The 21,260-nt window shown below is 51.1% G+C and overlaps 1 protein-coding gene across 1 annotated transcript in view; it reads left to right on the top strand.

The window, feature by feature from the left end:
* The first annotated feature begins 1,660 nt into the window (after positions 1–1,660).
* The window catches only part of Rph3a (rabphilin 3A), a 71,316-nt gene continuing 51,716 nt past the window's right edge, over positions 1,661–21,260 (top strand). The window contains exons 1-2 of the mRNA XM_051161588.1: positions 1,661–2,209; positions 2,345–2,454. The gene's annotated coding sequence lies outside the window, so the exon portion shown is untranslated. The remainder of the gene's footprint in view (positions 2,210–2,344; positions 2,455–21,260) is intronic.

Below are 21,260 nucleotides of genomic sequence, written 5' to 3' on the forward strand. Positions count from 1 at the left end.
GATGCTATTGAGTGGTCCTGCAGGACAGACATCCTAGTGGGCATGCTCTGGAATCACAACCCTGGGTGTGATTCCTGTGACTTGTCACTCACTGTGTAGCCTTGAACAAGGAATTGAATTCCTTGGGTCTTTCCTTCCTTGTTTATGTAACGAGAATGATAGCAGGTAGAGAGAGGGCACAGCGAACCCCAGAGGACATAGGAAGAGCTCCTGGAAGGATGTCTGAAACATAACAGGTTCTGTTTTTTAATTAATTTATTCATATTACTCTCAATTGTTATCCCATCCCTTGTATCTCCCATTCCTCCCTCCTTCCCGCTTTCCCCCCTATTCCCCTCCCCTATGACTGTGACTGAGGCGAACCCCCCTCCCCCTGTATATGCTCATAGGATATCAAGTCTCTTCTTGGTAGCCTGCTATCCTTCCTCTGAGTGCCACCGGGCCTCCCCATCCAGGGGACGTGGTCAAATATGGGGCACCAGAGTTCATGTGAAAGTCAGTCTCCACTGTCCCCACTCTCCACTCAACTGTGGAGAATGTCCTGACCATTGGCTAGATCTGGGTAGGGGTTGGAAGTTTACTGCACCTATTGTCCTACATATCAGGTTCTTAATCGCTGACGTCACCATGACCATCACATTCAACATTGTAGTCGTTATCAACACCACAACGCTATCACCACAGTTACCACCACCACCACTACAATCATCCCCAACGTCACCATCATCTTCATGCCATCACTTTCACCCAGATCACCATCATCACCAACACCACCATAAAGATCATCTATAGAGCCAAGCTCCAAAAATTCCTCTCAGATCCTGACAGTCTGAATCCTAGGACTCAAAGGGAGAATTTAGTCACAAATGTAGTGACTCACTCTGGGCCATTGATGGGGAACTTTGCACTTGTGTCTCCAATGGAAAGAAGGACCTCCCTTCACTTTGCTGGGGGAGGTTCCAAGTGGCTCTCAGCTTTCCAGTTCTTTCTCTAGCATGAGCACTTTCTCATAGTTGGCAGGACCATAACCCTTGGGATCTGGGCTGCTGGTGCCATGGGAACACATGCCCATTGTGTTGCCCCCCCCACCCTCACCCCCTGCCGCTCCATGATTTATTTCCCATGGGTAGTGACTTTACCTCAGCAAGCTGGTCTGTTTTGGGGAGATGGGTCTTTGGCAGAGGATCATGTCTGCTCTGAAATCCCTAAAATTCTCAGCTTCATCCCACTCAAACCACATGCTGCAGGCTGGCACGTGCCACCCTGGTTGGCTGTCAACTCCCTTGTCTCCGTCAAAACATTTGAATCATAAGGTGGGTTATAGATCATGGAATCGTAGCAGCCCCTAGTGTGGGCATTCTTATTGCTGCCTTAGCCTCGCTCTTCTTGTCTTCAGGCAAATGAGGTGGTCATCTGTCGTTCCGGTTTGCAGACGGGACATGGAAACATTAAGTGTCGTTCCCAAGGTTGCGTGGGGCTGGCCCAGGCTCCCTGAAACCTGTCAGATGTGGTTGTTTAACCAAAACCACCCTCCCTTCAGGCACTTCTGCTTTCCAGCTTTATTTTTCCTGCTTCCTGAGGTGCAGACTTCACCAGCAATGTGGATGATCTTGGAAGCTACAGGAAGACGCACTGAGACCAGCAAAGCCCAGGGGCGGTTGAGGGGAGAGGGGCTGTGAAGTTATAGCTCATTTGACAATATTAGCATAAGTGTGCAGTGAGGTGGCCCCGTATGCAGTCTGATAGAACCCTTCCCATTCCTCCACTCTGGCCTCCCTTTCCTCAGCTCCAGCCATCCAATAAGTTCCCCTCTTCTGACTGGGGCTGGTGGCCGCCCTTCCCCTCAGCGTGCGTCCTGGTGCTGTCCGTGGTGCTGACTGCCAATCCGGATCGTTCTGGGGCGCCCAGCCTCCCCTCCTGGCCTCCCACCTCTCCTCCCCGCAGGCAACGCGGCACAATGCATCGCGGTGGGAGGCAGGCTAGGCTCCCCAGCGCCAGGAAGCGGCTGCCCCTCCCTCTGGATCACACAGGGTTTTTTGCAGTAGTGGTGACAGCCGGATTGGGGCACCCGGGAAGCAATTGATTCGTCTACTGCCCGCAGCCCAGAGTTGCCTACGCTGCCCAGAGAGGGGGAGAGAGACTTACAAAACCTTTCATCCATGTGGAGTAGCCTGAGCGAATCACTGCCCACCATCTGCAGACTCCAACTGTACTTAGTTTTTTGCCTCTGACAGGGGTATTTCTTTTCGTCTTGGTTTTGCATGGCTTAGGGGCATGTGAGTGTGCTCGTGTCTTGGTTTATTTTGGGAAGACTGGGAGAGTCAAATGCACAATTTTCTTTCAGGCATATCCGCTGGTCTTTCAAGCCAAGTCCCTAGGACTTAACATCTCCCCACGGCAGGGAGTTGGCAAGAATTTGGCTCGCCCATTCTGCTGCAACCCTCCACTGTCCTGGTGAGTGACATTCTTCCTGGTCATGTGAATGGACTAGGAGATCTCAGGACCCTAACTGATATGTGGGTACATGGGCTGGAGGAAGGGGTAGCGGGGGGGTGGGGGGGGGAAGGTAAGGCTATTGAGAAATGGCCATAGTTCTTTGCCTGCGTTCTGCAGGCTTTGTATCAGTAGCGCGGCACTCTAGAGGCAAATGAGATTTTAGTTCAGTGCCCAGGGAGGGGGCGAGTGTGTGCCTGCTCAGGCAACGTGAGCAAGAGTGGCTTCTGCCCAGCTTGCCCTCTTTGCTGCAGAAGCCTCAGAAAGTGATTGGCAGCTCCCGAAGGAGTTAACCCTTCACGGCCAGTCAGGCACAGGGCAGGTAGGGTGGGGTGGGGGTGGGGGCTTTGGGTGTTCTGATTTGGTGGGTGGGCACCTTAGTCTTGGTTGGGAGCCAGTCACCTGAGCCTGGAAAGTTAACCCTTGCCAGGGCACCCTGGGCCAGCATTTGTTTAGGATGGGGCTCAGGCTGGGCTTTCTGCCAAGGCTGGCCTAGTAATTGAATTGTGGTGGGTTCTGCAAACTCAGCTGTCCTGAGATGGAAGAGTGCAGATCCATAGAAGCGCCACCTTTTCTCTTGGCATGAATGGTCCAGTAGCCAGCTGCCTGCAGAAATGTGGGTGCTCTATTTTTACAGGTGGTGTCACCTGTAAGAGACTGGATAGGGGTATGTGTGTGGCTTTGGCAGAGGGACTCTTGTCACCAAGCCCATCTCATTGTTGAGAAGTGGGACATGACATTCCAATCCCAGGCCCTCAGTTCCAGGACAAGCTGTACCCCATATCAGTTTCTTTCTCTGACATCCCAATGGAAGTAGCCCCACCCCAACCTGTTAGCCACTGGGAAGCAGACGCCCCTCACCACTCAATCCCAAAGCTCATGTTTAATTTTAAAACGCCTTTGCCAGTAATCTGTGATTTATGGGAGGAGGGATCTGCACTGCTTTCTTCTTTAATTACTTCCTACCTTTCTTGGGGAGAAATGAAAGTTCTTATTTTTAGCACCATGATCCACTCAGAGGCCACTTGAGCTGTCTCTATCTATCTACTGGAATTTCTTCCAGGAAGTTGAACTTGGAAGTTAGGAAGAAGACAAGGTTAGCCCCAGGGACTGGCAAGCTGGAAATGTCAAGAGGGTCACCCAGCTCCAGAGTCAAGAGGGGCTGAGGAGCTCAGGGCATGAGCCTATGTGGACAGGACACAGGAAGAGAGGGTAGGTAGCCTGGTGGTTAGTGCTAAGGAGAGGGTCCTCTGAATCCTGGCTTCCAATCTGGGTGACCTTGAGGACTCTATCTGCCTCCCTAGGAAGCTGTACATATAAGCAGAAAGTGAAGAAATCTTGCTAGAATGAAATCGTAGGGTTGCCCATGGGCGATACTTCAAATACTGGACTTTCACATTTTTTTGGTCGGAATGGACTGTGGGTGGACATTGGATTAGGGGGGGCATTGAGGTTCATGGCTACACTTGAGTGTGAACCCTTCAGCTACTGGGCTCTGGGGCTTAGGAGATTGTCAAGGGAGCCCCAAGGGCCTTAGGGGATGTCACAGCTACTGTGGGACATTGTCTTAGTCAACTTGTAGTTTTCAGCCCCACAGCACAGGACAGCCCCTTGGACCAGACCAGGCCTGGGGTGTCCAGACACAAGGGCTTCCTGGCCATGTTTCTCTGCCTCATCACCTCCCTCGGGGTGGCTGACAGCCAGGAGCCTGCCTCCTTCCTGTCACATCTGAAGTGGTGCATTGGGGTGCACCAGTGAGAGAAACAGAGAGAACCTTCTGGAAAGATTCTTGGACTTGGATCAGGGTGCTTAAGTCTTGGCGCTCTCTTCCCCTTTCTGGGCCTCAGTTTCCCCATCTATGCAATGAGTCAGCTGCTCTGGGTGACTAAGCCTCCTTTCAGGTCCTCAGGTCTTCAGATCCTGGCCGCTGCTGCTGCAGCGGGGGGTGACCATACTTTTAGGGAGCGTTAGTATTGTTCTCTCTAACACCAACTTTCAGGAGGCCCAGAGAGGGAAAGCACCTTGTCTAAAACCACACAGCAAGTCATGGCATAGCCCTCTTGGAATCCACCTTCACAGAGCTCAAGATCCTTCACTCTCCACATCCCACCCCTAGTCTGGGTGTGGAAGGGTTGAAGGGTTCCCGTGGCTCTCCAAGCCTGTTACTGGGTTGGGAAGCTGAGCCTCAGAGACAGAGATGAATAAGGGGGCTTCTACTATCCCGCCACGTTAAAGGAGAGTGGGTCCCAGCAGCTCCTGATGCTCTGTTAACTCAGACACTCTGTCTGATGTTTTGAGGGTGGGTGGCTGTCGGGGGTGGTGGTGGCGGTGGGGGGGGAGTGGTTTGTAGGACATAGCTTATATAGGACACCAGAGTCTTTATTAACCCTTTCACTTCTCTGTATCCCACACAGACAGTGGCTTTCTGTCAATCCTTCCACCCACCTGCCCACCCAGCCAACATATGGTCCTATCTTTTTCCTCCAAGGGCCTGGGTGGGGGGCAGGGTGGTCCTATAGGCAGACATGCTGGAGTTGAGGTAGTGGGGTTTATTTCTGTTAAGAGCTATGGCTGAACTTGGATAAAAATAAACCCTGGGACCCAGCAGTGGTGGGCTGGAGCCGAAGCATCTGAATTATTCAGCTGCCACCCAGGATGGAGAGGCTTATGTGCTCAGAGGAGGAGGGGACAGCGCTGCAGATACAGTCCTTCCTGTCACCCGGCTTGCCTGTGAGGAGTCTAGGAACTGCAGTGTGCAGGCACTGGCGCTGTGTGACTTCAGGCAGGTCCTTAACCTCTCTGAGCCTCAGCATTCTCTATCAGGTGTGAAATGGTATTGTAGTTAAGACCCCAGGCTAGACCACAGGCCCTGGAGATGGGATTTCCTGAGGCTAACACTTTCTAGACATATAGTTGCAGGTCCCAGGACTTCACTTACCTCATCTGTCAGACCCCCTCATGGGGGTGGTGATGGTATCAGGGACAGTTAAGAGTTAACGCATGCTAGATGCTTATTTCTAAGGCTGGGGAGGAATAATGACCCCCTGTCTGGGATGGGGTGGGGAGGAGGTGTGTGGTATTGGCAGCACCACTCACACTGAGGCAAGGCTGGGTGAGGGGGAGCCTAGAAGAACCCCTGCATCCACGACACAGCTGTGAGAGCCAGGAGGGAGTAGACAGGCTTACTGCGGGGAATCGGAGGCCTCAGTTTCCCCATCTGTAAAGTGGACACAGTAACCTTCTTTCTCCAGGCTCGGGACATAACAAGCAAGTCCCAGGTCATCGTTCAGGCTGGGCCCGGGGAGGGTTAGAGAAAATCTGCTGCCACAAGGTCTAAATCTCCGGTGGCTCCAGGTCCCTCGGAGATTTTGCTGAGTCATCCGGTCTTACAAGCTCAGGGTGTGGGCATTCAGTTTTCTTCCCCCTAGGAGTCCTTTTACCTGGCCTGGCGTTCCTTCCTCGGGGACCTAACATGCTACATGATGAGGTCCTTAAGGGCTAAGGTGTTTCAGGGGTCACGGTGAACACAGCAGGTGCTCATCACCCACTGAGCGAATGAATGAGTGAGTGAATGAAAGAATGAATCAGTGAAATGTTAGTCTAATGGATGGGTCAGTCTGAGAGTTGCCTTTAGTCTGTGCTCTAGTCAGAGGCATGTATGCAGTAGGTGCTCCATTAGTGTTTGTTGATTGCGATGAGTCGTTGATGGGGTTGGGGGATTTTGCTCTCACCTCAGGGCAGTTGCAGGCAAATCCCTCTTCTCTTGCAGGGGAAACTCACTGCTGCTGATTCATGTGTTGAGTACGGATGGTGTACCCTGGCACCAGGTTTAGCACTGGGACAGAGTTCCATTTCCTTTGGGGTCTTGAGTAAGGTACACTTTTGGGGGGGTGAGGCTGCAGAAGGGGTCTCTGCCCCTGACACTTTGAAGCACAAGTGCATGGAGACTTGAAATTTTCTGCTGAAGTTTAGCCCTTTGTCCTCAAGCATTGACTAAGGGGCAGATGTTTCTGGGGCGGGTGGATGTATGTAGTCATTTACATTATAGTACAAAGCCTTTCTGCCTGTGAGGCTGGCTTGGGTTTTGCAGCAGAAAAGGAGTTTGTGTCAATCAGGGCATTTGGGGGGGGAGGGGCTGAGAAAAGTCAAAGGTGCTGGCTCTGTCCAGTTGGGTAGGGGTGGGAGGGTGGAAAGGCTGGTGGGTGCTAAACTTCCCTCTCCTACACCTGAGGGGCTGCGGATCCTCGATTGATGGTTGGTTCGCTCTGTGAATTATAAAGTCCCCTAGTAACTTGTTATCAAGTGTTTCTTGATCCCCAAACTCTCGAGTGTGGGCACTTGTGTGTTCACACCAGGCTCACCCCCACACCATTTGTTTCCTGCTCACCTTGGGGGGACCCTGGGTTCTAACATGGCACCGAGCCGCTGTCTGCAGTGTCACTGTGGTTTCCTTGAAGACTCTGTCCTGCTGTCATTCGCTTTAATGCTATAATACAGGCTGAAATCTCATTGCGTTGGAGCCATGGCTGACTCTGAACCTCGGTGAACCAGCCAGAGAGCAGGAGACCAGGCCCCAGGAAGCTGGGGTGTGCCCATCCCCCTCTCCCATGGTTAACTACCAACAGGGCTCCTCTCGTGGCACCAAGCCATGTCTGGTTTGTGAAGAGAGACAGAAGGAGGGACTCTCTTCCGCCTCAGCTCCCGCCTGGAGCTTCCAGCTGCCCCGTTCTTTCCTTTTTCCCCTTCACTGGGTCTCCACAGTGACAGGCAGGGACTTGTGAATGAAGCCAGCTTTCGGCAGCACGCACCTTACATAAGTGGCTTTTCTGTGCCAGCCATTGATGGCAGGTGGCGGGGGCTTGGGGGCTGTTTGGAGTGGAGATGGGCTGAAGCTAGCTAGAAGACAATTCAGGCCGCAGGAAGTACCTGGGTGGTGGCTGGTCCTGGTCATGTCCAGCATCTCCCACCCCCCACTTCCACCTGTCTGTCCTCCTTGTACCACGGCAGTATGGTTTGGGTGTCTGCCTCTGTCTGTCTGTCTGCTTGTCTGCCCTTCACCCCCATCTCCTCTCTCTTTCTTTAAAACTCTCTCCTCCCTTTTCTTCATAGGCTCATTCCCCCCCCCCCCCACTTTCTAAGTCTTTTCATCTTTCTCCTGTCCCCTCCCTTATCTCTTTTCCCTAGCTCCCTTCCCTGACCCATGGCCTGTTTCCAATGTCTTCTGTTGTAGCCACACAACAAGGGGCACGAAGGGACCACGCGTGAGGTCCTGGCGCTCAACTAACCTGGCTTGCCTGGGGCTTTCTATGCTCAAGTCAGCACCCAGACCAGCCTGCACCCTCCTACTGGGGGGGGGGGCACACTAGCTTCTGAAGTCCTCACTGGCCCTGGCATTCTGCTACCTAGGTGGGTAGAGCACAGTGGCCCATCCAGGGGTGAGTGTGAGCCGACTCTCTCCACCATCCTGCCATTCATCCACTTTTCCAGTTTTCAAGTCACCTGTCATCAGGTGGAAACAAGGGCACTACTGCAGATGCCACACCAGGCGCTCTGTGTGGGATTCCCCTACAGGACTCTCAAACAGTTTGGGGATCTGTGAGGCTAGCATGGGGTTCAGAGTCCTGTCTGGCATGCTCACACGTGGCGCCGAGGTCACTGACCCAGGGCCCACACTTAGAGGTCAGTGTCGTTTACAGAGTTGTCTCTCTTCCCACACCCTCAAGTAGGGGTATCCCCTGGGTTAAGACCTAGTGCCATTAAGGCACTAGGGACCCCAGCAGTGGGTGAAGCACAGTAACCTCCCCCAATGCCCTAGCAGCACATCTATGAAACAGTGACAAGGGACAGATGCCTATGAAGGATCCAGATAGATCCAGATCAGTGTTGGGGAGGAGGCAGGTGGGAGGGTTCAGAGTTGGCTGCAAGGGCCTTCATAGAGGGCTGCTTAGGTATAGGGATTTCCCCATCCCGTCCTCCTCCTGCCCCTGTACACAGCCCCATTGAAGAATGACAGGTAGGTGACTGCTTTGCTGAGGGAGGGTGGCAATGATGACAGGACTTTAAGCAGTAGGATCTTGACCCCCCCACACCCCCCGACTTGTGATATTAGCAGTGATTGCTGTTCTGGTCACTCTGTGGCGATGGACAGTGAGACATAAAGTGGAAGCCAGGGGGCATGAGCAAAGCCACAATGGGGCTGGGCTAGGTGGAGGCAGGGGAGTCAGATGTGGGTAGATCTTTCAGATGTGTGGACAGTAGGTGATCAGGGCCTATTCCAGGGATAAAGACTGTCTCTGGTGGATGTCCAGTGGCTGTGGTCTTGGAGACTTTGGCTCTGGTGGAGAGTGGCCTCGTTGTGTGCAGGGGCCAGTGAGGGTGTAGCAAGACCATCAGAAAGGGCCCACTATATGTGGTAAAGGCATGGTCCCCTCATTACAGAAGATGCAGTGGCTGGGAGTGGCCCATCAGTCACCTGACGCAGGGCAGGACAGCTCAGCAGATGTACTGAGGCTCCTGCAGGTGGCCGCTGCCCTCGTGAGGCCTGGCGTGTCTTGTCAAGTCCTCTCAAAAGTCTGGAGGTGAGCACTCATGGCGCAGACATGGGGACACCCCCCCAGTTCACTCTGGGCCTGCCTATGGCTCCCAGAACCAGCTAGAGCAGTTCTCAAGGGAACTGGAAATGAAGCCAAAAGCAAGACCAGGAAATATCCAGGAGACAAACCAGCAGGTCCTGCATCAAACTTGCCTGTCTGAGAGAACAATTGCTGTTTGCTTTTATCCAACTGTATGGTGTGTGTGTGTGTGTGTGTGTAAGAATGGCTTACAGGCTGTAGTCCAGCTAGTCCAACAATGGCTACCTACCAACTAAAGGTCCAAGAATCCAGTATTGATTCAGTCCACGAGGCTGGATGTCTCAGCTGGTGTTCAGTAGACACCAGAATCCTAAAGAAGATGGCTCTAAAGACAACATGAAGGAATGGACTTGCCAATGAAAGCAACCTGGTAAAGAGAACAAGTTTCTTTCTTTCATGTCCTTAGATAGGCTGGCATCAGAAGGTGTGGCCCAGATTAAAGGTGGATCTTCCTGCCTCAAAGATTCGGATTAGAAGTGGGTCTTTCTGCTTCTAATGATTTACTTAAGGAAAACAAAAACAAACAAACAAAAAACCAAAACCCACAGGTGTGCCCAACCATTTGGGTTTTAGTTAACTCCAGATGTAGTCAAGTTGACAACCAGGAATAGCCATCTCAGTGTCCACCCGTTGAGGATGCCTGGACTTTGTCTTCATGTTGGGCTAATAGCTGTTCAGGGGTCTGGGAAAAATAAATAGTAGGGGAGGGTGGAAATGGGAGTGGAGATTCATTTTTGGTGACCATGATGGGGGAGCGGGCCTTGTCCACACCTCTCAATTATGTGTGGAACATGCTGGTGCTTTGTAAATTTGCAGGATTTTGTTGCTTTGTTTTAATTTTTTTTTTTTTATTATTTTTTGAGTCAGGATTCTGTGTAGCCCAGGCTAGCCTCAAACTCACTATATAGCTGAGGATGACCTTGAACTTCTGAACCTCCAGCCTCTACTTCTCACGTGCCAGGCTTACAGCTGCCACGTCTGCCAGCTGAGGCCCGAAGGCTTTTCATTTGGTGGGAGGCACGCAGTGTCCAGTCACTACTCTTCCTGAGACCCGACCCACCTTCAACCCGAGTGAATATCCTTCCCCAGTGAACCTCCTTCCTGGAGGTGTTTCATCAATTATTCTGTTTTATCCATGGACGCCACTCTCCTCCCTCTCCCCTCCCCTCCCTCTGTAGGCAACGCTGTTCTGTGCTGTTACGGTTAATGATCTCCCTGTCTATGGCAGATGGACGTTTCGAACACGCCCTCAAACTTATAACCAGTGTTGTGCTGGATAGCCTGTGGCTTTTCACTTCCCCTATCATCCTCTGCTTCTATTCTATTGTGGGGGTCCAGGGTGAGCCTCCCAGTTACTAGTGTGCTTAATTATGTGTTTGCACATGCGTGGATTGTACCCTACCTCTCTGTGTATAGCTATGCCCCAGCTCCCATTCTCCTCAAGCCCATAATATTCCTGAGATTTTTTTTCACACTTGCTGACTGTAATTTCTTCAGGATACAGAGGTCACAACTTGATTTTTGTTATTTTGCTCGGCAAACTCTGGGTGCCAACTTATGGTGCCAGGCCCAGGGTGTGTAGAAGAGGCAGAGGATTGCCTGGGGCCTGGAGCTGGCTTTGAATCCCAGCCCTGCTACCCAAGGGCTGTGTGACGTTCAGTGGAGTGAGTTTCTCTGAGCCTCAATTTCTTCTGCAACACAGGACAAAGATGATAAGATTCATTTTATAAAACTGTGTGACACTCGTTGGGTTAGACAGGCAGATGTTGATAGTCTGTGTTAGCCTCTTTCCCGTTACTGTAATAAAATACCCAAGACAATCAACTTAAAAGAAGAAAGGTTGGTTGTAGCTCACAGTTCTGGAGGTTTCAGCCCTTGGCTGGTTGGCCTCCTTGCTTTTTGGGCACAGCACAATCGGAAGCACACGGGATGGTGTGCTTCTGAAGATAAAGGAACTGTCCAATTCTTAGTCTGTAGCTCCTTCAGGCCCAGGTGGAGGCAAAGCATAAATGACATTGCAGTTAGACCATTGACCAGTAGAGGGCAGCATGACTAGTGGCTGTGCTGTGCTCACTGTTGGATAGGGACTAGCGGGGGCTCAGTCTTCAAGGGACTACCAACATCCAAACTCAAAAGTCCCAAAGCATGGCAGGGACACCAAGTCACTGGCACACACAGCAGGCTGCAAAAGAGTGGGCAGGCACTTGGTGGCCTCAAGATCATTCCTAGTAGGCTCCAGGTGGGCTCTGAGGACTTCCAGGAGAGGTATTACAGGTAGATGTCACAGTTACTCCATGCCACTGAGCACAAGGCCCCCCAGCAGCTTGCTCTCTTCAGAGAATCCAGAGACTGTCCCCATGTCTAAGCCTTGTCTCCTGCACACACCACCAGCAGGCTCTGGGATGGTGCTGCACAAAAGCACCACATGGCCCAGGGTCCCATCTGCTTTGGTCAAAACCAGCTTTTTCCAGCCGTGGTGGCGCACACCTTTAATTCCATCACCAGGTAAGCAGAGGCAGGTGGCTCTCTTGAGTTGAGGCCAGCCTGATCTACAGAGCAAGTTCCAGGACAAGCCAGGGCTGCACGGAGAAACCCTGGCTTGAAAAAACCATCCCCCTCCAAAAACAAAAACAAAAACAAAAACAAAAACCAGCTTTTGCTGTTCTCACCTGGACAGTGCCCCAGTGCCTCAGTTTTTCCCACTGTAGAATACGGATTCTGTCCATAAAGGGTGGGCCTCAGAAGTTCCTATAGAAAACAAATAGGTTCCTATGAGAAGAACCCTCGAGACACTTAAGTCATCACTATCAGTATCATCACCACAGCTATCACCACCACCATCATCTCATCAACCCCACACACCACCACTATTATCACCAGCACCGTATCATCACCATTATCAGAGCATCACCATCATCACCATCAACATCAGCAGCAGCAGCAGCAGCAGCAGCAGCAGCAGCAGCAGCAGCAGCACCAGCATGGCTATATTTCCTAGCAACCATCACAGACTTGCAGGTCCTTGGATTCCCCCTAATCCAAGAACCCACTGGAAGTTATCATGTGTTGATGGTTTTCAAGCTTGGATCAGCCTGTGATTTTTCTGCTGGTCCTGGTGAGGTGGTGAAGCAAATGAGGGATTTATAGATGCGGCCGACTCCATTTCCCTCAAAGGAGTTTCCTCTAACCCGCCGCTGTCATTTCTTTTTTCCCTCAGTACTGAAATGTAGCTTTAAAAACGAAGCTGTGGCCGTGGCTGATTGCAACTTCTTGTACAAAAGCTGTTTTTAAAAGCGTTCTCTGAAAGTAAGTCCAGCTACAGGGGCAGACAAGGGAGGGAGCTGTACTTGTCTCAGGAAGCCAGTGTCCAGGAGCTAAGCTTACCCCAGCCGCTGACATCATGGCTTTAAGATTAGTGTGTGAAAGAGCCTCTCCCGCTTCCTGGCAGGTCCTCAAGGCCCTTCCCTAGAAATTCCGACCTCAGCTTTCCAGAGGTGCTGGGAAGCTGCACATTAGTTTCCTGAGTGATCTGGTTGCAGTTGGTCTGTGGGGCATTCTGGGAGTGGAGCTGTACTTCCTGTCCACATGCCTCCTGTCTCAGATGGAGAGCCAGTGCCCACAGAGCTGCCTTGTGCCTGGTTGTCCAGTCCTGATGAGCTGGGTTGGCGTTTTCTCCTCCTGAGTGTGTGTGTGTGTGTGTGTGTGTGTGTGTGTGTGTGAGAGAGAGAGAGAGAGAGTGTGTTCATCATACATCTGTGGTCACACCTGTGTGCATATGCTCATATAGGTGGAGGTCAGAGGTCAACCTTGGGTGTCACCCTCAGAAACACCATCTACCTCCTTTGAGACTGGGTCTCTCATTGGCTTGGAGCTCACTGATTGGGCTTTACTGGCAGTTAATGAGCCCCAGGTATGCATCTGCTGCCCTTCCCCGGCACTGGGCTACAAGAGTCATCAGCTGGGCCGTGGTGGCACAGGCCTTTAATCTCAGCACTTGGGAGGCAGAGGTAGGTGGATTACTGTGAGTTCGATGCCAGCCTGGTCTGCAGAGTGAGTTCAGGACAGCCAAGGCTACACGGAGAAACCCTGTCTTGAAAAAAACCAAAACCAAAACCAAAAAAAAAAAAAAAAGAGTGAGTCATCAGGGCCCCTGATGTTTTGATGTGGGTTTCAGGGCATCAACCTCAGGTGCTTGTGCTTGCCTTGTCAGTTACTAAACCTCCCTGCTCACCTCCGTTTCCTTCTCCAGGAAATGGGGTGACAGTATGGACCTCATTGACCTGTCTGGGAACTTAGCCACCACATGTTTTTGGCTTGGTGTGGGTCTTAGGCAAACCTTAATTATATTTTTGTGCTAATGAGGATGATGTAAGCTCTGGGCAAGGGGTGGGGGGGGAGGGGGGGTGTCTCGAAGGGAAGCTGTTACCCTTCCCACCTCTGATCCCTCCCACCACCTCCCCAGCAAGTCCTTTTCTGACTGCTTTATTAAAACCAGCATCCTCCTCTTGAGGACTCTTTCCTCTCCACCTCTACTTCTCCCCATAGAACCTGGCACCACGATATGTTTTGTCATTGCTGTTTCTAACCACCACCCGACTAGGATGGGATGATTTGACTGAGGTTTTCCCTTCCACGTCCCTCATGGGCTGTGCCCCGCAGTGCTCAGCATGCAGTAGGCGCCCAATATTTGTTGGCTAAATGGACACTGACACTGTCAGTGTAAAGCTTCTGGCTCTAATTGGAAACCTTTCTCCATTTCCCGGCTGCTCAAACTCACTTGACAGGTCATTACACAGAACAGAAGCAAAGAATAGAAATAAAAATCCCAGCTGAGCCTCCGCTGGACTGGAGGCTGGGCAGGGGAAAGTGAGGACACGGGGCAGGGAGTGACGGGGGAGAAATCAAAGTGTTTCATGAAACTGGCTCCTCAGCTAGATTGCAAGAGGCTAATAAACCACACTGAGCCTTTGTCAATATCCACACTCGCTCCACCGTCCACTGCAGCTGAAGGGGCGGCAGATCTAGCCCGCATTTAAAGAGACCTGCATTGCAGGCTGAGGACTGGGGCCTCTCCTGTGAGAGTATGTAGCCAGCCTCCGATGCTCACATAATCCTGGAAGTGGTAGATTACTGTTTAAAAGGAGAGGCACAAAAGAAGGAAAATAAAAAAAGCTATGAGCAAGCCCTGGATTTCCACAGAGTCTGCTTCTCAGCCTGGGCTGCACAAGCTAAGCACCTCTAGAGTCGTTCTTTAATTAGGGATTGTTTGTGGTGGGGGTGCCAGTAGCTCAGGCTGGCCTCGAACTTGATGTATAACCGAGAATGACCTTGAGGCCTGCTTTTACCTCCCAGTGCTGGGATTTCGGGCATGTGCCACTGTGCCCCATCTACGCAGTCCTGGGGGTGGAGCCCAGACATGATTGCACGCTCGGCGAGCCCTCTGTTAACTGAGCTATGCTCCCAGTGATAGGCAGGCTTGTATGTTATGGGGGCTTGGCCTTGACAGTTTAAAGTTCACCAGGCGATTTTAGGGTGACACTCTCTTTGCCACCTGTGTGGCTTTAGGGGAGTCCACAAAATGGACCCCAAAACTTTTATGTTTGTGTGGTAATTAGGACAAGTATGACAAACATCATTGTGAGCTGTCTGCGGTGCCCAGATGGCAATGGGGAAGTGGAAGACGCTTTCTCGAGGCACAGTAGCTTTTGGGTTATTTCTTGACACCTGCCTAAGGTGCCTGTTCATACCCCTTTGGGGAGCTAGGACCACAAGGATGCTCTCAGAAGAGCCTTCTGAGTACCTGAATGTGCTGATGACCATCCCGGGAGGGGAAAGGCTACCGTGACATAGTGACAGCCAAAGAAGGAGATGGGTACCAATCGCATCCTTCCAGGCTGGGCCTGGCACTGAGACTCCATTGCTAGAGCGACTGCTCTTCTCAGGAGAGAGAAGGCAGAGAGTGAGTGGTTCTGATGGGCTGGCACAGCGGTTGCTAGGTCCTCTGCTCCTCTCCTTCCATCCCATTCCAACTTCAGCTCGGGGAAGCTGTTCAGTTACCGCCCCCCCCCCCCCCCCCGTGCTTTCAGACAAGGAAAGTGAGGCATAGGGGCTCGAGGGGGCTGCCCAAGGTCCCAGGCTAGGAAGAGACCTGAACTGAGACTGGTTCCATGCAGCATCTAGTGGTGGATACTTCCTGCCAAACCAGTACCTGGTCTGCACTCTCTGGGCTTCCTGGGAAATGCAGTAACTGAGGAGAGCTGCTATGGATGTCCCAAGAGGGCCAGGAAGGGTGACCTGGGAGGCACGTCCATCCTCAGCCCCTTCTCTTCCTTCCATGTTCTGTATTGCAAGTGTTCCTTTTGGTGTGTTCCTCCAGATGAGCAAGCACCGTGTGAGGAAGGAAGACTTGCTGGGGCCACTTGCATTTTCCTGTCTTGTTTTTTGTGGCAGTGCACCCACATGAGTGCAGAGCAGAGCTCAGAATTAGCCTTGGGAGCTTAAGTGACTCCCAAGGTCCACTTTATTAAGGAAGAGATAAAGTTAGCACCGAAGGGATTGGATCTTCACTGTCCTCAGCCCTGAAATATGGGGGCTTCCACATGTTCCCACCCGTTTTGTCCTAGAAACTGAGCCAGCCGCTTGGCTTGGCGGGGCTGGGGGACCTCTTGCAGCTCCCCCGACACACCCTCAGCTCCCAGCAAGCTGTTTGCTCCTGAGTATATCTGCGGATACTGGAAACTGGAAATGCACATATGGGCCCATCTACAGGCAAGCTCAGGCATTATCTTGGCCAGGCCCCAGGCTGGCTGTGTGCTAGGTGACTTTTGTAAGTCCTGAGTCCCTGGTGGATCTCCAAGCTGACAGAGTGACTTCAGTGAACTTCCCTTCTCCTGCCTCCACTGGGATGAGGCAAGAACCTTCACCTTCAGGTTTCTGTAGGACAGTTGTTTTCAACCTGTGGGCTGCCATCCCTATGGGGGTCACATATAAGATAGCCTGCATATCAGATATTTACATTATAATTTATAACAGGAGCAAAAACTATGGTGGTGAAGTAGCAATGAAGTCATTTTATGGTTGGGGGACACCACAACATGAGGAACTGTATTAGAGTGTCACAACATTAGGAAGGTTGAGGTACGCTGTAGGAAGATGGCGGCCAGGAAATAGCCCCCAGGGACAGGAATCCTCCCTTGCCCCCTGGCTTGACAATCATCTCATCAACCCATCGCCTCTGTCATACCCAGAAAATAAGACATAAAACAGACCTGCCCTACTTGTGTCCCTCCCTGAGAGTGAAGAGCACTCGCTGAGCATTCTTGTTATATTTAATATGTTACAAATCAGCCTGTGAGATGAACCTGCACCTAAAAGCCCAAGTTTGATCACAGGGACCCATGTGGGGGAAGGAGAGAACTGATTACCACAAGTCGTCCACGGATTTCCACACCCATGCATGCATCTCCCCAACAATTTTATGAATTAACTAAAAATTAACTATATCAAATAACAATAATATTCACATTATATCACAATATAGTTGTATTTCATTAACATTTAAATAGTATGTCATTAAATATCACTTATAAATACATCATTGTTTATAAGTATATCATAGACATTTTATTACGTATATAATGTGTTATATATTTTAAAAGATGTATTGATTTTTATTTTATGTATATGTTTTCCTGCATGTATGCAGGTGCACTACATGCACACAGTGCCTGAAGAGGCCAGAGGAGGGAATTCAGATCCTCTGGAACTGGAGGTATAAATGGTAGTGGGTCACCATGTAGGTTCTGTGATCTGAACCCAGGTCCTCTGCAAGAGCCGCCAGTACTGTTAACTGCTGAGCCATCTTTCCAGGCCCTCGTAATTTTGCGTTTCACTTAATATACTTTACCAACTTGTTGAATTTGTAGCACTGCACCCTGTGCCTGAACATGGTTTATCTAACACCTTATTTTTTGTAAGGCACTTCACAGTCTCAGTTCACACAGGAGCCAATTTGCAAACAGCAGAACCGCCAGTAAAAAGCACAGAAATGCAAGAACTGTGCTATTAATTGGATCTTCGACAGGGGACTTTCCGGCAGAGTTGGGGGAGGAACAACAAGAAGGCAGGGTACAGACTCATGTGAGGTCAGGTGAGAATGTGTGGATTGCGCTCTCTCTCTCTCTCTCTCTCTCTCTCTCTCTCTCTCTGTGTGCGCGCGCGCATGCGGGCGCACATGCGCGAGTGTGTGTGTGTGTGTGTGTGTGTGTGTGTGAACCAGGATCTCACAAATGGCTAGCTGAATGCAGATTTGTTTAGGTAGCATAAAAGGATTGCTGGCTGAGATGATTCACAGTCCCATAGTGCAGAGATGTGTGGGTCCTTGAGGCTCAGCTGCAGCATTGGAATGGACTTACCTGCATTTCTCAGTTTTTCCTTCCTCCTAGGAATCTAGAAAAGGCTTCAGTTGTAGAATTCATTGAGTTTTGACTCAATGACACATAGTTGGAAGAAAGGACTATGGTGATTGGCCCTCCCAGGGTCATGTGACCACCCTTGTGGCTCGGAGTGAAGTCAGACCCAGCAGTGCTTCCCCCGCGTGCCCCTGGCCCCCCCGCCCCCCCGCCGGCATTTTCCTTAGAAGCTGAAGTTAGTAGCAGGAGAAAGACAGCAGATGTCCACTGTCTACATCTGCCTGAGATGCAGTTTGTGGAGGATGGAGGCTGCGTCCTGAGGTTCTGACACAAAGCTAGGAGAAAACCAGAAGGGCAGAGAAGGACATTGTGTGACAGGTTTGAGCCAAACTGGGAGCTGAGGGGTTAAGCAGAGGTCTAAGAGAGTTGCAGGAGGAAAAAAAAAAAAAAACTCTAAAGACTTTTGCACCACCCTGCTGATGCCACCCTGGTGGCTACAGGGGGAGAAGCCAAGCCATCACATTAGGGGGTGGTTGGAATCAATTTCCCCCTCCCCCTCCCTCTCTCCCTTCATGCCCCCCTCCTCGCCCTCATTCCCTTTTCATTGCCCCTCTTCCTTAAACCCAGGCACTAGATGCTGCCTCGGTGTGTTGTGTTTGTTCTGTCTTGTTGTGTTTTTGACACAAGGTGTCTCTATGTAGTCCTGGTTGGCCAGAACTCGATATGTAGACCAGGCTGGCCTTGAACTAACAAGAGTGCTAGGACCCAAAGGCGTGCAGTGCCACACCCAATTTATGTTTGTTTTCTATTTTCATGGAAAGCACATGCTACTGATACTGGTCACATGAGTCAGGGTCCCAGCAGAATACAGATAACTCCAATTGGGTGATTTGAGAGTGAGTTTTGCAAAGAAACCAAAGTATAAATGACGTTAGGGGAAAACATCCAGAAGTGTGACGCACCCGGGGATGATAATTAGTCCCTCACCAGAAGTTTCATGGCCAGAACCAGGCAGCAAGAGAGGACACAGGACTCAAGCTATGACCATTAAGATGGCTCCTGGCAACTCACCCATTCTTGCCCCTATGGTTCTCATTGACTGAACCCAATAAAAGCCAGAGGGCACAGAATCATGTGAGGCCACGCGTACAGGTCAACTCCTAGGGATGAGAGTAGAGAAGTAGGCCTAAGAGGTGTACATGGGCAGACAGAAGACATGGTGCACTGCTTGTAGCAGTCAGCGACGCTGCATAACAACTACCATGAAAGTTAGTAGCCATTGTTTTTTATTGTAAAATGTTCCCCATAGCTTTGTGCACTTGAGCACTTGGTCTGCTGCTCGTTATGCTATTTAAGAAGCTTACAGAGCCTTTCAGGAGGTTGGAGCCTTGTTGGAATTAGGTCATAGGAAACTAGCATTGAGGTGGTATATCCCAACCCCACCGCCTGTCCACTCTCCCCTTCCTGACTGCAGACACGACATGACCTCTCCACCACAGTAGACTGTATCCCATCAGACTGCAAGCCAAAATAAAGGCCTTCCTCCTCAAGTAACAAATACTCAGTCACAGCAACAAGCAACCGACACAATGGCTGTGCCTGAGAACCTTTCATATTGACTCGTTCTTCTGAAGCCAGTTGGTTGGTGTGTCTGGTCCTGGACGGTCACTTTAAGGGACCATAGTGTCCGGCATCGAAGATCCATAGCTGTGTAGCACAAGATGGTCTCCTGTGCCTGAGGTTAGCTAGAATTCTTGGCTGGGCCTTAGTTCTCCATGTGGCCTCTTGGGAGGGCGTAGGGCAGACTGGATTTCTGACATGCTGGGGGGGGGGGGGCGACAAGTTCCAGAGGGTGAGCACGTGTGCGCTTCTGTTGGTCACATTTACCAACTCCTCATTGCCTAGAGAGGTATCTGTAAAGGCCACAGTCACTGTGAGGAGAGCAACAGATGCAGCAGACATGTTGACTAAATGACTGGGGTCCCTCAGCTGGACAGTCAACCTGCTGCCCTGCTAAGAGACTCTTGACCCATATACTCAAGATGGGTCAATATGGGTCTCAAGATGGCTCTGAACCAGATATGTAGCTCAGAGTGACCTTGACCTTGACTTTCTAATCCTCCTGCTTCCACATCCCCAGGGCTAGGATGACAGCTGTGCATCCCCGTACTTGGTTTATGTGATTCTGGGGATGGAGCCTGGAGCTTCATGTCTGCAAACCCCAGCCACTTTTCCACACGCATGCACGGAGGCATAGCCATACACATACATGAAGGGATATCTCAGAAAAGCACTCCACCCTGGTCACCACCCGACAACAAGCTTTGCATCTTGTGCTTGGTTGCCTCCCATGACTGGGGAACTCATTACTTCTCTGAGCCACTACTGTCTCTATTGCTCCCTTACTGCCTGCCATCATCGTGCCAAGGCTTGGTGAAGGGCATGCTGTAAGAGATGGTGTCACAGGGGAGGGCCATGTGGGTTTAGAACCTCTCGTCTCTAAGATCCTTTCTATTGCCAATCCAGTGCCCAGCAGGGAGACCCCAGGGGACACCCTAGCCTCTTCCTCCTCCTACTCTCCCTCCTCTCAGCCTCTTGTTGGAACCCAGCCAGAAACCAAAGTCAAGGGTGCAGTGGATGCAGCCACCAGGGTGGCCTCTGAGCCCCCAGCAGGGTGGATGGTGACATTCCAGTGGGCAGAACAGAGCATGCCCAGCAAGCTGCACTTCTAAAGGTCCACTCACCATGCTGCTGCTAGGCAGCTATTTCTGCTTCCTAAGAACAGCAAGTTAATAGGTGAATCCATTATTTTATTATTTCCCTAAACAGAAAATAGAGCTTTAGGGTGGGGGGGGGTCGTTGATAGAGAGAGCTGATGTTGACCAAGTGCTCTTTCTGGGAAGGACAAGGACTGCTGGTGGGTGTAAGGCAACAGATGCTCCTCTCCGCTACACTTGGTCTATACCAAGAAAGAGAAGGTAAGGGCAGGGAATTTGTGGTCTCCCATAATGCACTGCTGTTAGGGCTTCAGGCGAGCCAGCGCCTACCTGCCCAGTTCTTTCAGAGCAGGACAGAAGTTGTTAAGCTTAAATGATTTGTTCTGACACACAGACCCATCTAATCATGTTTGTGAGCACATGCGTAAGCGCAGCACTCAACCCTGAGTTTTGCCTGGGGGCGGGGGAGGGTGAATCCTGCCTGTCTGAGTAACCTGGAAGTGGTTGCACTGTCAGGGCAGCTGAAGTGTGTGAAATGGTGTTTCTTGTACCTGCTGTGTTCAGGTGTGTAGCCTCCAGGCTTGGAGGGACTCTGGGATCCAGGAAGGGTTGGACAGAGCAGAGGTTCTCTTAGCTTCTTCCTGGGACCTTCTGCCCTGCCATCAGTGAGCCATGCACATGGGAGTGTGGTCTCATTTGTGAGAGGTGCTGGCTGTGCGTCTTGGGACAAGTGACTATACCTGCCTGGGTTTCGGTTTCCCAGTCCATTAAAAAGCAGGGCATGGTGGCACATGCTGGTACTTAGCACTAGGGAGGAGGAACCAAGCAGATCCTTGGCATGCCGGGCATCTTAATCTCCTTGCGGAGCTCAAGGCCAGTGAGAGATACTTTTTTTTTTTTTTTTTTTTTTTTTTTGAGACAGGGCTTCTCTGTGTAGCCTTGGCTGTCCTGGACTCCCTTTGTAGACCAAGTTGGCCTTGAACTCAGAGAGATCTGCCTGCCTCTGC

Source organism: Acomys russatus, chromosome 19 (assembly GCF_903995435.1).
Source record: "Acomys russatus chromosome 19, mAcoRus1.1, whole genome shotgun sequence".
NCBI lineage: Eukaryota > Metazoa > Chordata > Mammalia > Rodentia > Muridae > Acomys > Acomys russatus.